This window comes from Vombatus ursinus, unplaced genomic scaffold, assembly GCF_900497805.2.
Source record: "Vombatus ursinus unplaced genomic scaffold, bare-nosed wombat genome assembly UNPS02014807.1, whole genome shotgun sequence".
NCBI classification, from domain to species: Eukaryota; Metazoa; Chordata; class Mammalia; order Diprotodontia; family Vombatidae; genus Vombatus; species Vombatus ursinus.
In genome coordinates this window covers 16537287-16557708 of record NW_020954585.1, presented here as the reverse complement: position 1 = coordinate 16557708, position 20422 = coordinate 16537287, and the positions used below count along the sequence as shown (strand labels likewise).

At 37.9% G+C, this 20422-nt stretch overlaps 1 pseudogene; it reads right to left on the bottom strand.

Moving 5' to 3' along the window:
- Positions 1-12249: 12249 nt before the first annotated feature.
- LOC114052019 overlaps positions 12250-20422 on the bottom strand; it is an 84642-nt pseudogene continuing 76469 nt past the window's right edge.

Sequence of the window (20422 nt, the reverse complement as noted above, 5' to 3'; positions counted from 1 at the left end):
TTTCTCAAGGCCACAGCTAGGAAGGGAGTGATTCTCTGCTTCTGTTTCAGCCTTTGCCTTCTTTTCAGTTAGCTGACTGGAATTAGATTTCCAAGGTAAAGTTTCCAAAGGGTTCTCACCCTCAAGCTGTGTTTGCATATGAAGGCATCTTCTTTACTCCAGACTGTGGGGCTTATGTATCCAGAAACACATGGAGAATCTACTGGCATCCAAGAAATTCTGCCTGCACCATAAAGACATAGGTCTGATCATCCCTTTCAGCTCTTTAGGTGAGGTACTGAGTCTGACAGGCAGTGATCATCACTGTCCATCTCCCTCCCCCTAAACAACACAAAGCTTACCGGAGGTGGGGCAAAATCTCATAGGCCCACCCATGTTTAGCCTTTTCACACATAGTGTTTACAAGTCAGACAACACTAAGCAATACGAAATTCTTTATTTTAAAAAAGAAAGTAAAAACTGGCAAAGGAAAAATTTAAACATGTGGTATTAATGTCAGATGATACAAAGCAATACTAAATTCTTCCTTTAAGAAACAACTTGGCAATGAAAAAATTTAAATATACGGTATTAACAAGTCAGACAACACTAACAAATACTGTTTTGTTTTGTTTTTTTTTAAGAAAAGAAAAGAAAAGCTGGCAAATCTTGAACACAGTATTAACAAGTCAAAAAACACTAAGCAATATTAAGCTCTAAAAAGCAAGGAAAAACTGGCAATTAAAGTTCTTAAAAACATACATACACCGGAAAGAAGCATTCTGATGAGGGCTGGAGTTGAAATTAGATTCAGCTCAGCCACCTAGCTGCTTGACTTAGGCAAATAACGTCACCTCTTAGATATAATTTTCCTCTTTTGCAAAATGATGATAATATTTGAATTACTTACCTTTCATTATAGTGAGAAAGATGCTTTGCTAATCTTGAAGTGCTGTATAAATGTGAGCTTTTTTAATCCTACCCCCAAAATAATAATGGTGAAATAGTCATTAGAATTTATTAGAGGAATGTGGAAGAATGACTTGCTTGTTGCATATTTTGTACTGCCAAACACTTTTGTGGGTTTAAAAAACATGTTGCTTCAAACAAAAGTTAACTTCTATATTTGAGCTATGTGTGTGTGTGTCCGTATACAGCTTTGTATTAACAGCTTTTAAAACACACACACACACACACACACACACACACACACACACATCACTAAAATAAGATCTGTAAGTCTGTATTCACGTGATAGAAGTAGTATAATCTAGAAGGGGGTGGTGTGACCCAGATATTTTCTTAGTTCTCTAGTCAGAGGTATGTTTGAGCCAAGTCTTCTTGGCTCAGGAGAACTGATAATTAAATGTTCAGTGTGAGCATTTACTCTTCAGAAATTGTCAAATGCTACACATGGGGGCTTGATTTATTGTTTCATTAATTGTTTAAGAAAGTAGAGGTGTTTATGCAGATTAAACTTGAAAATGTTTCAAGTACATCTACCCCCCCCCCCCCCCCCCCCCCCCAGAGCTGGTTATTAGACATTTACTAGCATACCTCTGGTTCTTGTATACTCCAGTGAAGTACAGTGCTTTAAAATATAAATGTAGATATAAATCTACATATATCTCTATTTATCTACCTATAGTTATAATATTCTTATGCTTGAAAGGGAAGACTGTTCATTCCAGCAGAATTCCCTTATTTTTAAGGAAGGAGAAGAGGAGCAGAAGTCAAGTTGAGAATTTTAAAGGATATTTGTTATTAAAAGCAGCCTAACAGAAGTTTCTCTAGTCCCACCTCCCAGGATTTTAATGAAGATGTGAAGAGTGAAATGAACCCAAGCACTTCAGAGCTCATTGGAAAGTATAAAACCCTATACAAATGCAAGGTATTATTATTCAGTCAACTTTGTTTCTCTAGTGGCCTTGGGCTTGAATCCCTAAAGACTGAGAGGGGTTGGGGATTCCTTTGTTGTTTTCACTGACTGAAGAACACTGCAGAATTAACCCCAAATAAACTAAAACTTCCAAGTGTCAAATCCAAGTTTTTTTTTGTGCTTTAAAAAGACCTTCAAAATCTATGGCATGCCAAAATTATTGCTAAAAGCATGCTAAAATAATGAGAACCTTCTAAATTACTTGGTTAGGAATATAGTTTTTTTTTTTTTGAGCTATAGTGACAGATAACTCTTTGCAAGGTCCTTGTGAACTAGGCTGGCAATCATAAAATTAGAGTGTTGAAAGGGACATCATTTAGCTCATCTTCCAATCTGATTTTGTGATATCTCTGACAGGTCATCATCTGTTTTTTTACATGAACCCTCAGTTTCTTTATTTGTAACATATAAGTAACATGAGTAGGGCAGATAAATGGAGCATGGATAGAGTGCCAGATCTGAAGTCAGGAATCATTTTCCTGAGTTTAAATCTGTGCTCAGACACTTAACTAGCTGTGTGATCCTGGGCAAGTCACTTAACCCTGTTTGCCTCAGTTTCCTCATCTGTAAAATGAGCTGGAAAAGGAAATGACAAACCACTCCAGTGTTCTTTCCCAAGAAAATCCCAAATGGGGTCAAGAAGAGTGGTACACTGCTGAAATGACTGAACAACAACAAACATAAGTATAATAACACTCAAAGGCTTTTCCATATATTTTTGTATGGTAAGCTCAGAGGTTCAGTATTCTGCACATGGTAATGGCTTCTTAAATGTTGAAATGTAATCACTTTTTTTTTTAAGTTGAGAGGGTGATCGAAACTGAAAAGAGAGAGTAGAGCACCAGGCTCCATGAAAATAAAGATTGACTCTTTTAGAAAAGCAAAATGAATCTATGATCAAATATAAAATCTTATTTGGCAATCAGAGTCTTTGACAACATGGTCCCCTCCTACTTTTCCCAGACTTCTTGTACCTTATTCCTTCCTCTTATCTCTCATGTACTCTGTGATCCAGTGATACTGGTCTCTCTACTGTTCCTCAAACAAGACACTCCATCTCCAGACATCAGGCATTTTCACAGGCTGTTCCCCAAGCCTAGAATGCTCTCTCTCCTCATCTTGGCTTCTCGGCTTGCCTGGCATCATTCAAGTCCCAGCTAAAATCCCATCTTCTACAGGAAGCCTTCTAGATGATCCCTCTTGATGCTACTAACTTCTCTGTTGATTATCTCCATATTTATCCTGTATGTATTTTGTTTGTATGTAGTTGTTTTCATGCTGTCTACCCCATTAGACTGTGACCTCATTGAGAGCAGGAACTGTCTTTTGCTTTTCTTTGTAAACACATAGATTAGCACAGTGCCTGGCACATAGTAAGTATTGGATAAATGTTGTTATATTATTATTGTATTTTGAAGAGAACCAATAACATCATGATGTTGGGATCAAGGTACACTGACTGTAGCTGATCAGTCCAATACGAGTTCAGAAGGTTCTACCATAGCTCGAGCATAAATAATCCATTTGAACATTTGGGATGGAGATATCCCTAGATTTATGCATCTCATGTTTCCGTTGTGCTACTGTGGTTACGCTTTGCTTATGGAACACAGTGCCTACTTTGATGCAGACATGCTAGGCTGAGTGGTCCTGTACCAACGTGTGATGCTGACGTTCTTCAGAGAGACCTTGAGAGTGTCCTTGTACCACTTTAATTATGATTATTATTAAATACTTGTTGACTGGCTAATCAACAATGCTTGAGTTCCATTGATCCAAATTGTCATAATTTGGCCACAAGATATTCTAATATTTGTTGAATGCACACTGTATATAAAACTACATTAGATGCTGAAAGGGAAGCAGCTTAGTATTGTGGGAAAAGCGTTAGATTTGGAGTACAAGTACATGAGTTTGAAATCCGGTTTGCCTTTCTTGCTACCTATGTGAGCTTGGTTGTTATTTAATCTCTCTAGGCTTCAATTTCCCTAACTTTAAAATGAGAAGTTTGGACTAGATCACTAAGAAAATGTAAGCTATTGTGGTGATGATTTTATCCCAGTTATATGTAAACCAGTATCTCCAGTTCTTCTCCCCTGCCCCCAACTGGGTCCCCCCTCTCGCCCCCATCAAATTATAAACACTTTGCTCTGTATGTGTCTCTTTCTCTGCATGCCCGGCATCTAGCAGTGTTTTTCATGAGATAGGCTTTTAACCAGTGATTGCTGAATTTTAAAAAAAGAGTTTTTTTATTAATTTATTTATTTTTAGTTTTCAACATTCACTTCTATAAGATTTTGAGTTCTAAAATTTTCCCCTTTCCTTCTCTCCTCCCTTCCCAAGATGGTATGCAATGTGATATAGGCTTTACATGTACAATCATATTAAACATATTTCCACATTAGTCATGTTGTGAAAGAAGAATCAGAAAAAAGGGAGAAGCCACCAGAAAGAAAAAACAAAAAAAAAGAGAGAGAGAGAAAGAAAAGAGCATGCTTTGATCTGAATTCAGACTCCATAGTTCTTTCTCTGGATAGGGATAGCACTTTCCATCTTGAGTCTTTTGGATATGTCTTACATCATTGCATTGCTGAGAAGAGCTAAGTCTGTCAAAGTTAGTCATCACACAATGTTGCTGTTACTGTGTACAGTGTTCTCCTGGTTCTGCTTACTTCACAGAAACAATCAATAACTTCATCCAGTTCACTCAAGTCTTTCCAGGTTTTTCTGAACTCCATCTGCTCATCATTTCTTATGGAATAATAGTATTCCATTACATTCATATACCACAACTTGTTCAACCATTCCCCAATTGATGGACTTCCCCCCAATTTCCAACATTTTGCCACCACAAATAAGGTTGCTATAAACATTTTTGCACATATAGGTCCTTTTCCTTTGTTTATGATCTCTTTGGGGTACAGACCTAGTAGTGATATTGCTAGATTAAAAGGTATGCACAGTATGGTTATTCTTTGGGTATAGTTCCAAAATGCTCTCCAGAATGGTTCAATTAGTTTACAACTCCACCACCAATGCATTAGTGCTACAATTTTCCCACATCTTCTCCAACATTTATCATTTTCCTGTTTTGTCATGTTAACCAATCTGATAGGTGTGATGTGGTACCTCAGAGTTGTTTTCATTTGAATTTCTCTCATTAATAGTGATTTAGAGCATTTTGTCATATGACTGTAGATAGCTCTAATTTCTTCATCTGAAAACTGCCTGTTCATATCCTTTGACTATTTATCAATTGGGGAATGACTTGTATTCTTACACATTTGATTTAGTTCTCTATATGTTTTAGAAATGAGACTTTTATCAAAGACCCTGGATATAAAAATTGTTTCCCAGCTTTCTGCTTCCCTTCTAATCTTGGTTGCATTAGCTTTGTTTGCACAAAATCTTTCTAATTTAATGTAATCAAAATTATCCATTTTGCATTTCATAATGTTCTCTATCTCTTGTTTGGTCATAATAGATCTGACAGGTAAACTATTTCTTGCTCTCCTAATTTACTTATAGTATAACCCTTTGTGTCTACATCATGTACCAATTTTGACCTTATATTGGTATATCGTATAAGATGTTGGCGTATGCCTAGTTTCTGCCATGGTATTTTCCAGTTTTCCCAGCAGTTTTTGTCAAATAGTGAGTTCTTATCCCAGAAGATGGGGTCTTTGGGTTTATCAAACAATAGAGTATTATAGTCATTGACTACTGTGTCTTGTATACCTAACCTGTTCCACTGATCCACCACTCTATTTCTTAGCCAGTACCATGTTTTGATGATTGCTGCTTTATAATACAGTTTTATATCTGGAATGACTTGGTCTATAATTTTCTTTCTCTGTTTTGGCTCTTTCTGATTTAGGTATCAGCACCAGGTTTGTATCATAAGAAGAATTTGGCAGGACTCCTTCTTAGCCTATTTTTCCAAAATAGTTTATATAGTATTGAGATTAATTGTTTCCTAAATGTTTGGTAGAATTGACTTGTAAATCCATCTGGCCCTGGAGATTTGTTCTTAGGGAGTTCACTGATGACTTATTCAATTTCTTTTTCTGAAATGGGGTTATTTAAGTATTTTATTTACTCTTCTGTTAATCTGGGCAATTTATGAATATATGTTTTTGCAAATATTCATCCATTTCACTTAGATTGTCAGATTTATTGGCATACAATTGGGCAAAATAGCTCTTAATTATTGTTTGAATTTCCTCTTCATTGGTCACCTTTTTCATATTTGATACTGGTAATTTGGTTTTCTTTCTTTTTTTTAAAGCATTTTAAAATTAACCAAAAGTTTATCTATTTTATTGTGTTTTTTCTTCATAAAACCAGTTGTTAGTTTTATTTATTAGTTCAACAGTTTTCTTTTTCTTTTTTCTTTTTTGTTTTTTTGCTAGGCAATGGGGTTAAGTGACTTGCCCAGGATCACACAGCTAGTAAGTGTCAAGTATCTGGTCTGAAATTGGGTTTGAACTCAGGTCCTCCTGACTCCAGGGCCAATGCTATATCAGCCACCTAGCTGTCCCTCAATAGTTTTCCTAATTTCAGTTAATTTAATTTCTTAACTTCAGTTTCATTAATCTCTCCTTTGATTTTCAGAATTTCTAATTTGGTATTTAACTGGGGATTTTTAATTTGTTCTTATTCTAGCTTTTTAGTTGCATGCCCAATTCATTGATATCTTCTTGCTCTATTTTCTTCATGTCAGTATTTAGAGATATAAAATTTTTCCTAGGAACTGCTTTAGCTGCATCTCATAAGTTTTGGTTTGGTTTCTCATTATTGTCATTCTTTTGGATGAAGTTATTGATTGTTTCTGTGATTTGTTGTTTGATCCACTCATTCTTTAGGAGTAGATTATTTAGTTTCCAATTAATTTTAGTCTATCTTTCCATGGCCCTTTATTACATGTAAATTTTATTGCATCATGATCTGAAAAGGTGCATTTAATATTTCTGCCTTTCTGTATTGGATTATGAGTTTTTTATGCCCTAATATATGGTCAATTTTTGTCTAGGTGCCATGTACTGCTGAGAAAAAAGTATATTCCTTTCAATTCCCATTCAGTTTTCTCCAGAGGACTACATTATCTAACTTTTCTAAAGTTCTATTCACTTCCTTACCTTCTTATTTTTTTATTTTGTGGTTAGATTTATCTAGCTCTGAGAGGGGGAGGTTGAGGTCCCCTACTAGTGTAGTTTTGCTGTCTATTTCTTTCTATAACTTCCTTAACTTCTCCTCTAAGAATCTGGATGCTAATCCACTTGGTGCATATATGCTTAGTATTTATATTATTTCATTGTCTGTGATACCTTATGGCTGGATGTAGATTCCTTCCTCATCTCTTTTAATTAGATCTATTTTTGCTTTTGCTTTGTCTGAGATCAGGATTGCTACCCCTGCTTTTTTAAACATCAGCTGAAACATAATATATTCTGCTTTAGCCTTTTATCTTTACTCTGTGTGTCTCTCTCTGTTTCATATATGTTTCTTCTAAAAGCACAGTGTAAGATTATGTTTTTAATCCACTCTGCTATCCATTTCTCTTTTATGGGAGAGTTCATCCCATTCACAGTCACAGTTATGATTAATAACTGTGTCTTCCTCTCCATCATATTTTCTCCTATTTATGCTTTTCTCTCTCCTTTCTCTCTTTTCCTCCTCACTAGTGTTTTGCTTCTGACCACTGCCTCCCTCAATCTACCCTTCCATCAGCCCCCCTCCCTTTCCTTTCCCCTTTCCCCTCCTACTTCCTATAGAGTAAGATAGATTTCTATACCCAAGTGTGTGTTTATGTTATTCCCTCTTTGAGAAAAATCCAATGAGAGTAAGGTTCAAACAATACTTGTCTCCCTCCCTTCTTTCCCTCTCTTGTAACAGATCTTTGCACCTCTTCATATAATGCAATTTACCCTTTTCTGCCTCCTCCTTTCTTCTTCTCCTAGTATGATCCTTTTTTTTTACTCCTTAATTAATTTTTTTATCATCACATCAAAATCAACTTATATTCACACCCTCTGTTTATGTATACCCCTTCTAAATGTTGCAAGATACAGTTTTCAACAGTTATAAAAATTATCTTCACATGTAGGAATATAAACAGTTTAACCTTATTGAATAATTTTTTTTTTCTTTCCTGTTTCCCTTTTTATGATTCTTTTGAGTCTTGTATTTGAAGAATGAATTTTCTGTTCATTTTCATTTTTTTCATCAGGAAAATTTGGAAGTCCCCTATTTCATTGAATTTCCATCTTTTCCCCTGAAAGATTATGCTAAATTTTGCTAGATTGTTGATTCTTGGTTTTTAATACAAGCTCCTTTGCCTTCCAGAATGTCATATTCCAAGCCTTCCAATTCTTTAATAATCTTGACTGTGGTTCCACGATTTTTAAATAGTTTCTTTTTGGTTGCTTGTAGTATTTTCTCTTTGACCTGACAATTCTGGAATTTGGCTACCACATTTCTTGGAATTTTCATTTTCTTTCACCTCTTTCAGGAGGTGTTCGGTGGATTCTTTCAATGACTATTTTACCCTCTGCTTCTAGGTCCTTAGGGCAGTTTTCTTTGATAATTTCTTGAAAGATGCTGTCCAGGCTTTTTTTTTTAAATCATGGCTTTCAGATAGATCAATTATAAATTATAAATTAAATTATCTCTCCTGGATCTGTTTTCCGAGTCAGTTCTTTTTCCAATGAGGTATTTTACATTTTTTTATATTTTTCATTCTTTTGATTTTGTTTGACTGATTCTTGATGTTTCACAGTCATTAGCTTCCACTTGTCCAATTCTAATTTTTAAGGAATTGTTTTCTTCAGTTAGCTTTTATACCTTCTTTTCCAACTAGCCAATTCTACTTTTTTAAGGAGTTGTTTTCTTTGGTCAATTTTTGTCCTTCCTCTTCCAAACTGTTGACTCTTTCTTGCATACCTCTCATTTCTTTCCCGAATTTTTCCTCTACTTCCCTTATTTGACTTTTAAAATCCTTTTTGAGCTCTTCCAAGAAGGTTTTTTGGGCTTGAGCCCAATTCATGTTGCCCTTTGAGGTTTCAGATATAGGTATATTGACAATGTTATACTCTTCTGAGTTTGTGTTTTGATCTTCCCTGTCCCCATAGAAACTGTCTAGGGTCAGTGTTCATTTTTGCTTTTTGCTCATGATGTTTGCCTTTTTCCTGGCTTTTAAATTGAGCTCTGCTTCTGGGGCACAGGGGACACTGTCCTAAACTTCCTGTACTGGGAGCCAGGGGCCTCAGGTGCTGGCAGCTGGAGGCTATAGGGATCTGGCAGCTTTTCTGTTGCTGAGCTGGAGTCCTAGTGGTGGTGTCTGGCATGTGCTGAGGCCAGGTGGGGTTTTTCTATGTTTCCCTGTGGCTACACTGAAGCATGTGGAGATCCCACAGCTGGAGGATGCCTGCCCACCTGTGGCTGCACTGGAGCAAATGGTGTTTCCCTCAGCTGGAGTCTGTTGGTTCCCCTGGCTATGCTAAGGCACATGGGCAAGGGGTGGGGGAGCCCTGATGTTGACATTTGCCTGCTCTACCACCCTGGGACTCAGGATCTCTTGTTGGTTTGCTGAGGTGGGGCTTGTTGCTGGCTTGCTGATATGCTTCCTGTCCTAGAATGTGCTCCCCTTTTACTCCAGTGAAATGGGCCTTTCCTGCTGATCTTTCAAGTTTCCCCGGCCTAAAAAACTGCTCCACCTCCATCTTTCCACTGGCTCCACTGTTCCAGGATTTTTCCTGGGCACTATTTTCTGTTTTTTTTTCCCCTAGAGGTCAATAATGGAAAGTGACAGCGATTTACTTTACTTTACTTCTCACTCTGACATCTTGACTCTGGAAAAAAGTTTCAAAAATATCATTAATACTTTGTTTCATGGATTGCAAAGTAATAATAATGCTTTAAAACATATTTTGATTTGCAGTAATAAAAATGTTTCTATTCAAAAGTAACTTAGTAATACTGTAGAACAACTTTGATCTTATAACTTAAAGACAGCATTGAATATGTAGTGAAAATATTGATTTTAGAATCAAGGAGACCTGGGTTCAAATCCTATGGCAGATATTTGCAAGCCTTGTGATCCTACACAAGTTATTCAACCTTTTAGGGTTTCTGTTTCCTCTTCTACAAAGTAGAGATAAAGGAAATGAATGATATAGCATTAAAAGTGTTTAATATATCCCAGGCAGCTAGTTTGTTCATTGGATAGAGTGCTGGCTTGTAGTCAAGAACACCTGAGCTCAAATCTGGGCTCAGACACACACTAGCTATGTGACTGTGGCAAGTCATTTAACCTCTGTTTGCCTTAATCCACTGGAGAAGGAAATGGCAAACCACTTTAGTATCTTTGCCAAGAAAACCCCATTCGAAGTCATGAAGAATTGGATGCTAATGAACACCATCAACAACTAATATGTTGTCCCAAGCCATGTGCTAGGAGTGGGAGTTACCAATCTCTACTTTCAAGGACCTGATATTCTAATAGAGAGAGACAAGTCATGCAGGAAGTTTCAAGGTACAGAGCAAATGGTAAGGTCTGGTGGTCTAATGGGTGCAGTAACAGTTCACATGATGGAGCATGATGGTCTAGATGGCAAGTGATGCAATTTAGCTGCAGTATAGAGGGGAGATAATGCTGATATATAAACATCTCTAATGTCATATCTGTTAATAAATAATATCCATTTTTATAATAATAATATTGAAATTATTTACCACATAAATTTATGAGGAAAGGATTTTGCTAACTTGAAAATTCTATAATAAGTCAGTTAGTCAAGAAAACTTTACAATTATCCTTTCCACATTGTGGAGATTAGGGGGGCAGTACCCCTGAGATCTGGAAAATCTATGTAAAATTTTTTGGTTCTCCCTTTGTACTAGAGAAGAAGTTGAATTTTTTCTTTTTCTTTTATGGGGTTTTTACAGTACCTTATTGTAAAATTTGGGTTAACTATTTGGTCATAGGCTCTCTGTTGTCAGTAGCTTCTGCAAAACTCCCCCCAAATTCCCATTTAATTTCTTATGCCAATCTGCAATATATCAAAACTGCAATGGGACAAGTTGTAATGTGAAAGGGATAACTGTGTTAAGCACCTACTATATGCCAGGCATTGTGCTAAGTTCTGGGTTTCCAAAAAATGGCAAAAGACCATTTCTGTTCTCAGTGAGCTCACAGTTTAAAGGAGGAGACAATTTGCAAACAACCATATACAAAAAAACTTTAGACAGGATAAATTGGAGATAATCAATATAAAGAAGGCACTAGAATGAAGGGGAATCCAGAAAGACTTCCTGTAGAAATTGGAATTTATGTAATTATTTATATGCCTATAGAAATGTGAGTTATTCTACTTTGAGGCATCATGAGATACAGAATAGAATATTGCACTTGAAATCAGGAGATCTTGCCACTGCACCACCTAGCTACCTATAATTTACTTACAAATTTTAAAATATACTACTACTACTACCTAACATTTATATGTTTACTATGGGCCAATCATAGTGCTAAGCAACTTGCAATTATCTTGACTGACCCTCAGGACCATCCTGGGAGGTAAGTGCTATTATTGAGGAAACTGAGGCAAACGGAAGTTAAGTGGCTTACCCCAGGTCACACAGCTAGGTCTGCAGAGGAGTTTGAATTCAGATCTTCCTGACTCTTATGTATATTACAAAACATTCACAAATAACAAATTAAAAAGGATGAGAAAAACAAAATAAATGCTATTTTAAAATATGTTACACATAGATAGGTGGCACAGTGGATAGAGCACTGGGCTCAGAGTGAGGAAGACTTGATTCCAAATTCTGCTATAGATATTCATTAGCTGTGTGACCCTGGGCAAGTCACTTAACATCTGTCTTCTCAGTTTCGTCATCTGTAAAATGAGAATAATGATAACATTCACCTCCCAGAGTTGTTGTGAAGATCAAATGAGAAATTATTCATGAAGTACTTTCCAAACCTCAAAGCAATATGTAAATGCTAGCTAATATTATCAATGGCACAAAGATCCATTTCCCTTTCATTTTATTGTGAGAGTATAATTGAATAAATTCCATTATTTAAAAAAAAATCTTGGCTTAACACCTTGTGATACAATCAATGATCAAAAGTTTCGACTTTAAGTTCTGATACTTATTTTGAATGACTATCATAGCTGAAAAAGATATCTTGAAAGACACAAAGCAGTTGAAAGAAGTATATCATTGACTATATTTATTCAGTCATGCCACTCATCCTTTCAATTCATCCAATAATTATGAAGAAATTTTTGATGAAATTTCTTAGTAAACTTCCATCTTCTCTAACATGGGGGGAAGGGGAGAGGGAAGGTCATGGTCTCTGGAGGGCCAGGCCTCAAGACTGGAAGATAGCTATTCTGGCTGTAGAACGGGGGATTGTGGCAGGGCAGATAATGTGGAGCCCAGGTGGGCCCTGCTGGTGGTGGATGGCCTTCTTCATTTGCTTTCAGTCTGTCAGATGGAGTGGCTAGGTGGGAACCGGAGTGCCCTGTGAGCAGTGATACAGATGTGAGGGTTAGTTCTATTTTGGATTCCTCTGAGCCTCGAGCTCACCTGCTTTAGCAGTTGCCACCTCTCTAGCCTTCACCAGCTGCTGTTGCTGATCCCCACTCCTGTGGTTTCGGGGTGCTGCCTCTGCTCTGCCTGTTTCTCTCTGGCTTCCTGTGCTGCAGCCTGAGCCTCCTTTGTTCTTCTGTGGAGAGCAGAGAAAAATGGTGAAGAGCCTGGACCAGCAGCAAGGAGCTCATGGGCCTCCAGGATTCTGGGCCTGGGCCAAGACACAAAGAAGGGGCCTCACGCCCTTCTTTGACCTCTGTGGTCCAGTCACTCTGGACCAGGGGTGGGGACAGGGCCACAGGTTTCTCATCCCTGCTCTGGACTATTGGATGTTTCTCACACGTGAAAGTCCATATTTGGACTTTGCCTTTGCATTTCGCAGCCCCCGTTCCTGGAATGCTCTCTCTCCTCACTTGTGCCTCTTCGTCTCCCTCACTTCCTTCAAGACTCAGTTCAAATCTCACTTTCTGCAGGAGGCCTTTCCCAGCCCTCCTCCTCCATCTCTTCTCTTCTAGTTCATTTCTTCCTAAGATTACTTTACATCTATTTTGGATATATCTTGTATACATAAGTTATTTATGTGTTGCCTCACCTATTAAAATGTAAGTGCCTTGAAGCCAAACATCTATATGTAATCTATCTCTATTTACACCCCCCCCACACACATATATGGCTAAGGAGATAGATATACTTACTATTTGCCAGGCACTATGCCAAATTCTGGGAATGCAGTGAAAGACAAGTGCACACATACATGTATGCGTGCACACATATAGGCAAACACACATGCATGCATGTATGTACACACAGACAAACACATGTGTATATACACATATACATATAGGCAAACACACATATACATATCATACAATATACACATTGTAAACATAACACACATGTACATATATGTATGCACACACGCACACATATTTACATGCAAACACACACATATATAGACACATATGTGTGTTTGCCTTTCATTGTACCCCAGGATGTGGCATAGTGCCTGCCACATGGTAAGAAGTAGATACGTGTTTGTTGATTGATTTGTAGTATGAATTGAAGTAGTTCTAAATTGGACTCACCCTATTGTGTTTGGACTAGACTAAATTACATGATCTGTTTCTTTCCTCTTCACACCTCATTTAGCTCCAATATTGTACCCAGATAAAATCAGGTTTAATTGCCAATAACTTGAGAGCCATATGTGTGGGAATCCTAGTGAACACCCTTTACTTTGTCTAGGTGGTTTGTGTTAGAGTTTCTAGGCTGAGTTCTTTGCATAAAATGAGATTAGTTTCTCTTTGTTTTGTTTTAAGCAATAGCTAATAGAGCAACCTCTTTGTCCCTCCACTGAGGTCCCATCACTGAAATAGTGTGGGATTCCTTATATATAAATAGAAATTTCTAGAGACATTTATCATGGCATAGAAAATAGAGGCACAGAGAATATAGGCAGCTAGACGGTGCGGTTAGAGCACTGGGCCTGGAGTCAGGAAGACATGGGTTCAAATCTGGGCTCAGATACTTACTATTTGTGTGATCCTGGGCAAGCCACTTAACCTCAGTTTCCTTAACTATAGAATGGGGGTAATAATATCATCTACCTCTTAGAGTTGTGAAGATCAAAGATCTTCAAGATCTACAAGATCTTCAAGATCTACAAAGATCTACAAGATATTTGTAAAGCATTTAGAACAGTACCTAGCCCAAAGTAGGTACTATATAAATGTTACTTATACTGAAATCAGTAAGACTAAAGTTCAAATCTTATCTCTGGCACTTGCCAACTATGTGGCAATGAGCAAAGCATTTAATGTAGCACAACAGCATGGTACCAGGGAAAGAATGTCAATATGGAGTTGGAGGACTGAGGTCCAATCTCTTATTAACTGTGTAATCTTGAAGAAGTGGCTTATCTTCTCTTGGCTGCAATTTCTTTATCTGTAAAGTGAGAGAATTAGATAACCTCTGAAATCTATGAATTATGGAATAGGTAGCTATAAATTCTGGGCTTGTTAGAGGTCATGCTCTTCCTAGTTTGCCCCAAAGTGATGTTTTACTGAAAAATGTGCTATAATCCCTTCACCTTGCAAAACGATGACATAGTTACTGACATAGTTGGCTTAAGCACAATGTAAGAAACAAAAAATGTATCATAATGGCCATGTGGGTGACCTTAGATAAGATACTACATTTGTTTGACCTCCACTTGTTCATGTGAAAGATGGGAAAATTTTAACTGATGATATTGTTGAGGTCTGAATGAAACCCAGGTCTCCTGAGTCAATTTGGTATTCTCTCTGTGAAAACACATTTTGCCTGTCTTTGTAATATATTCATTCCTTGGAGATTGGGTGAAGTGGGTTTTAGTGAAGCCAAATCAAACCTATGCATGTTGTAGCATTATCATAGCATTACAGTAGTATTTTGTGCAAAGAGCTATCTAGTATGTGGTAGTGAATGTGGAACTGGCCTCAAAGCTCTAGATCTAGTTCTAGAGCTAGTTCCCAGTTCTAGTCCTTTCTTTCACACATCTTGGCTGTGCAACTCTGAGCAAGGCACCTAACCCACAGGCAATTTGCTAATACTTTAAGTTGCTGACTGCATTGGCAGAAGGAATTTCTTCTTCTGGGAATATCTATGCCAATGAAGTTACAGGTGCAATTCCTGCATTATGTGCAAGGTTGTTGTTTTTTAACTGTATCTTATTTTCAGTTCTGACTTCTCTTCCTCTCACCTATCCCTTCCCTACCCACGGAGAAAACAAGAAAAACAAAACCTGTTACATATGTGTATGTGTATATACACACACACACACACACACACATACACACATACACACATATAGTCAAGCAAAGAAAATTTCCACATTGGCCAGGTCCAAAAAAAAAAAAAAAAGCTTCAATCTACACCCAGGGTCCATCATCTCTATCTCAAGGTAGAAAACCTGACACATCATGAATCCTCTGGAACTGTGGTTAGTTCCATTGTGTTGATCACAGTTCACAAGTCTTTCAAGGTTGTTTGCTTTAACAGCATTGTATAAACTGTTCTCCTGGTTCTTATGCAAGGTTTAATGTGAGGCATTTTAGTCTGCTTAGGATGGTTTGATATAGAAGTGACATTGAACTTGGGAATTCACTTGGGTTCTAATCTTATAAGTTCTATGACCTTGGACAGATCTGAACATTACTGAACATCACTGAGTTTCCATTTCCTTATTATAAAAATGAGGGTAATAAAATACCCTCTTTACCCGTCAAGTTGTTTTAAACAAAATAACCCCCCAGAACACACTGGGAATTCCTGTGGAAGAAATTTCTATAGGAAATTATTTTGTAATGTGATGTATTAGCAATTTATCTATTTTGTATATTTATATAATCTATAGTGTAACAGGGGAGCTGGCCAATTGGAATTCTGTAGCCAGAGCATGGACAGAATGTCCTGCCTCTTTCTAGGTCATGTGGGAAGCTTCTGGCTTCCAGAAAGTCATCATGATGATGATGAATTTTCCCATATTTGGAGCATTCCTAGGTATTTTGACTGTTTCTGGTCCACTTAACTCATTAAGAAGATCTTTTTGATTGGCTGTTGAACCTGAATTGAGAGGTAGACAATAAGATACTTTTGGGGGCAATTCACCTTTTCTTCCTGCCTGGATGATGGTAGTGAAGAAATAACATACTTTAAGCTCCAAGGTGAGGAGAGATTTCAGTCAGTTAGTCCAAGTGTTTACTAAGTGCATAGTATGTGCTAGGCACTGTGCTAAGCACTGGGGATACAAAAAAGGCAAAACAGCCAGGCTTTGGTCTCAAGGAGTACATGCATATGCAAAGTAGATGGAAGATAATCTCAGAGGAAAGGCACTGGAAGTGTGTGTGTGTGTGTGTGTGTGTGTGTGTGTGTGTATGTGTGTTGGGAGAGGCAGCCAGGAAGAAGGGATTGGGTATGGTCTCCTGCAAAAAGTGGCATATGAGCTAAGTCTATGAGGAAGCCAAGAAAACCAGAAGGTAGAGGTGGGTATGGAAAACATTCCTTGTGTATGGATGGAGGGAACTGGCACATCCCTAGAGTACATCCACATATTCAGCTGATGTAAATTCCTTTTACGGACAGGGCTGAGGATTCTGAGTTGTGATGACGTATAATGTATCTTGGAGAGACTGTGGAATATGCATAAACATTCTGTAACTGGTTATGGTCTATTAGCCACATGGTGGAAAGCAGACTTTTTCATTTTCTGCAGTTGTACGACTGGAACCAGGGATACCTTCAAAGAGCCTTAACTGGACTTGGCTGTCTCTCAGCTTGACTCTTTTGCTGATGGTTTCTAGTGAGAGAAAATGCTGTCAAGGGAGATTCTCACCTTGGGCCCTTCCTCTGTCTTTGAGGTGATTCGGATATTTGAGAAAATGCGTCTATCCTTGGTCTGCCCCTAAATTTATTCTTTCATTTTAGGTGAAGGAATTTAATCTTCAAGTTCTGATTCTGTGCGTTTTGAAGTGTCAATAGAGTGAGCCTCCGAGAGTCTAAAAGTCTGGGAGTAGAGGAGTTTTGAGTCAGGGTCTGTTCTTGGTTTTTACAGCAAGCCGACCACCAATGCCTCATGGATCAAGGAGTGACCTTTGGGAGTGACTTTTTTGGGAAAAAAAGATCATTATTAGCTGAGAAAAGTACTCATTCAGTTGTGGCAGTGATATTGCACTTGAATCTGAACTTGGCAAGACCAAAGTTGTGTAGAAACTGTACTAATACTGATCAGCCTCCCTGGAGGCAGAGGTAGTATAGGAGAGAATGTGGCCCCAAGGTGGTTTTGGGGAAAATGTTTGTATGTTTGTTTTTGTTATAGTTTCAAAGTAAATATCCCTTTGTAAAAAACTAATTTATGTTAAGCGGTTAATTAGAACTGGCCTATTAGCCATTGGTGACTACCTCTGGAAGGAGCAAAATCAGTTGGGTCTTGAGCTCATAGCTTTAGAGAAAAGTCATCTAACCCCTTTCAGGGATGCTCTTAGAGGGGGACATATATCAACCTGGTTCTGGGAGAGTGGGACAGAGCATATCTGTTGTAGGCATTGGGGACAGCCAGTGCAAAGGCATGGAGCTGGGAGATGGGGCATCCTGTGTAAAGAATAGAAACTAGGCCAGTTTGGTTGGATTAAAGAGTTCCTGGACAGGTATAACATGGTCAGACATACACTTCAGAAAAATTACTTTGGCAGCTGAATTATGGAGCATACATTGGATTGGGGAGAGACTTAAGATAGGGAGAACAATTAAAAGACTTTTGCAATAGTCTAGGCAAAGAGGTGATGAGTCACTTGAACTTTGGTGTTGGTTGGGTCGATGGAGAGAAGGGGATGTATAGGAGAGATGTGAAGTTAGAAATGCCAAGTTTTGGCAATGGATTGAATACCTGGGGTGAGAGTGAGTGAGGAGTCAAACATAATATAGAGATTGTGAACCAGCCTGACTGGGAGGATAGTATACCCTTAACAGTAATAGGAAAGTTCAAAAGAAGTGAGGCTTTGAGAAAATATACTAAGTTCTGTTTTAGACATGTTGACTTTGAGATATCTGTGGCACATCTAGTTTCAGATATTTACTTTTTAATAGTATTGCATTTTCTGATTCCATGTAAAGACAAATTATATCATTCATTTAAAAAATTTTTTTAGTTCCAAATTTTCTCCCTCCCTCGTGTCTTCCCTCTCTAAGACAGTAAACAATTTGATATAGGTTATATATGTGCAATCATATAAAGCATTTCCATATCAGTCATGTTATAAAAGAAGAGACAGACCAAAAGAAAAAAAATAAAGTGAAAACAGTTTGCTTCAATCTGCATTCAGACTCCATGAGTTCTTTCTCTGGATGTGAATAGCATTTTTCACCATGAGTCCTTTGGAATTGTTTTGGATCATTGTATTGCCAAGAATAGCTAAGTCATTCATAATTGATCATTGTACAATGTTGCTGTTACTATGTACAATGTTCTCCTGGTTCTGCTTACTTCACTTTGGATCAGTTCATGTAAGTTTTTCCAGGTTTTTCTGATAGTTTCAGATATTTCAAAGGCAGTTAGTGATATAGCAGGGAAGAGGATAGTTTTATATATAAAGACGCAGTTGGTGATATAGCAGGGAAGAGGATAGTTTTATATATAAAGACTGGGAATCATATGCATGAAAATAACAATTGGCCCCATGGGAGCTGATGAGATGACCAAATGAAAAGAAGAGAAAAGTACCCAACAAAGAGCCCATAGGGTATACTCAAGGTTAGTGGATGTGATATGGTTGAAGATCCAGCAAAGGAGATGGAGAAGGAGCAGCCAGATATCTAGAAGGAGAATGAAGAGAGAGCAGTGTCAGGAAAAACAAAAACAAAAACAAAAACAAAAAAACAAAACAAAACAAAACAAAAAAACCAAGAGGAAAATACCCAAGAGGAAGCGATCAACAGAGTCAAATACTGCAGAAAGGTCAAGAAGGATGAGGATTGAGAAAGACCATTTGATTGAACAATTAAGAGATAATGGATTGGAGAGAGTAGTTTCAGGTGAATGATGTGATTGGAAGCCCCTACCTGTAACCATTTCCATGATCTAGAACTCTGAAATTTCTTTATCTGTCCACAATCTCCTTTTCTTCAATCTGTCTTTCTGCCTCACTCCTTCTTTGGTTCTTCTTTGTCCTCAGTCTGACCACCATGACTTTCCTCCACTGATGTTCTCCCAGGCCATTGCCTTTACTCTGGCTTCATTATGTTCTTGATAGTTAACCAGTTCAATTATACATTACCCTCTACCTTTAAACCTTATTGCTATGCATGCCATGTACGCTGTGCCAAATCCTACCCATGGATTATTTTCACCATCTACCTTTTTTTTTCTCTTACTACTGCTGAACTGTGCTAAATGCAATCATACAGACCTTCTGATTGGGTTCACTACAAGTCGTTCAGTTGTTTCAGTCACATCTGACTGTATGTGACCCCATTTGGGGTTTTCTTGGCAGAAATACTTGAACGATTTGCATTTCCTTCTCCAGCTCATTTTGGAGACGAGGAAACTGAAGCAAACAGGGTTAAGTGACTTGCCCAAGGTCACACAGCTTGGAAGTGTCTGAGGCTGTATTTGAACTTGGTTCTTCAAGACTCCAAGCCCAGCACTCTGTCCACTGTATCACCTAGTTCTCAACTATGCCCTGATTGCAACAAAACAATTATTTTATTCTTTCCAAATTGACCAGGGGCCAAATCCTATAGACTCTCCAGTTTTAAAGTATTTCAATTTTGGTATCACAGTTACTCTTCCTCATGATGGAGTTTGTCCACAGGCAGAGAGATGGAAATAGGGAAGGAAACATGCATCTATTACTACTATGTCCTATTCTCTCATTTGAGCCTCACAATGACCCTAGTAGGTAGGTACTATTATTACCCCCATTTTATAGTTGAGGAAACTGAGGAAGACAGAGGTTATCTGACTTGCTCAGGGTTACACAGCTAATAAGTACCTGAGCCTGAGTCTGGAGTTGAACTCAGGTCTTCCTGATCCACTGTGCCACCTCCCAAATTGATTCTGTATCATACTGCCCACCATAGCTTTTCCAAATCTTTCCTCAAGTCTCTACTAACACCTTTCCCCTCTTCCTCTCAGCACAAGATTTTATATGATGATTTTCTGAGAAAATAGTGGCACCCTATTACCTTTAGGAAAAAATATACAGTCTTTTATTTGGTATTTAAAGCCCTTCCCATTCTGGCTTCAGTTGACCTTTTTTATTACTTTATTACTGTTTTTCACATGCTTTGCATTCCAGCCAAATTGGCTTACCTTCTGTTCTCTGCACACGACATTCCATCTCTCATCTACATGAAATTGCGCGT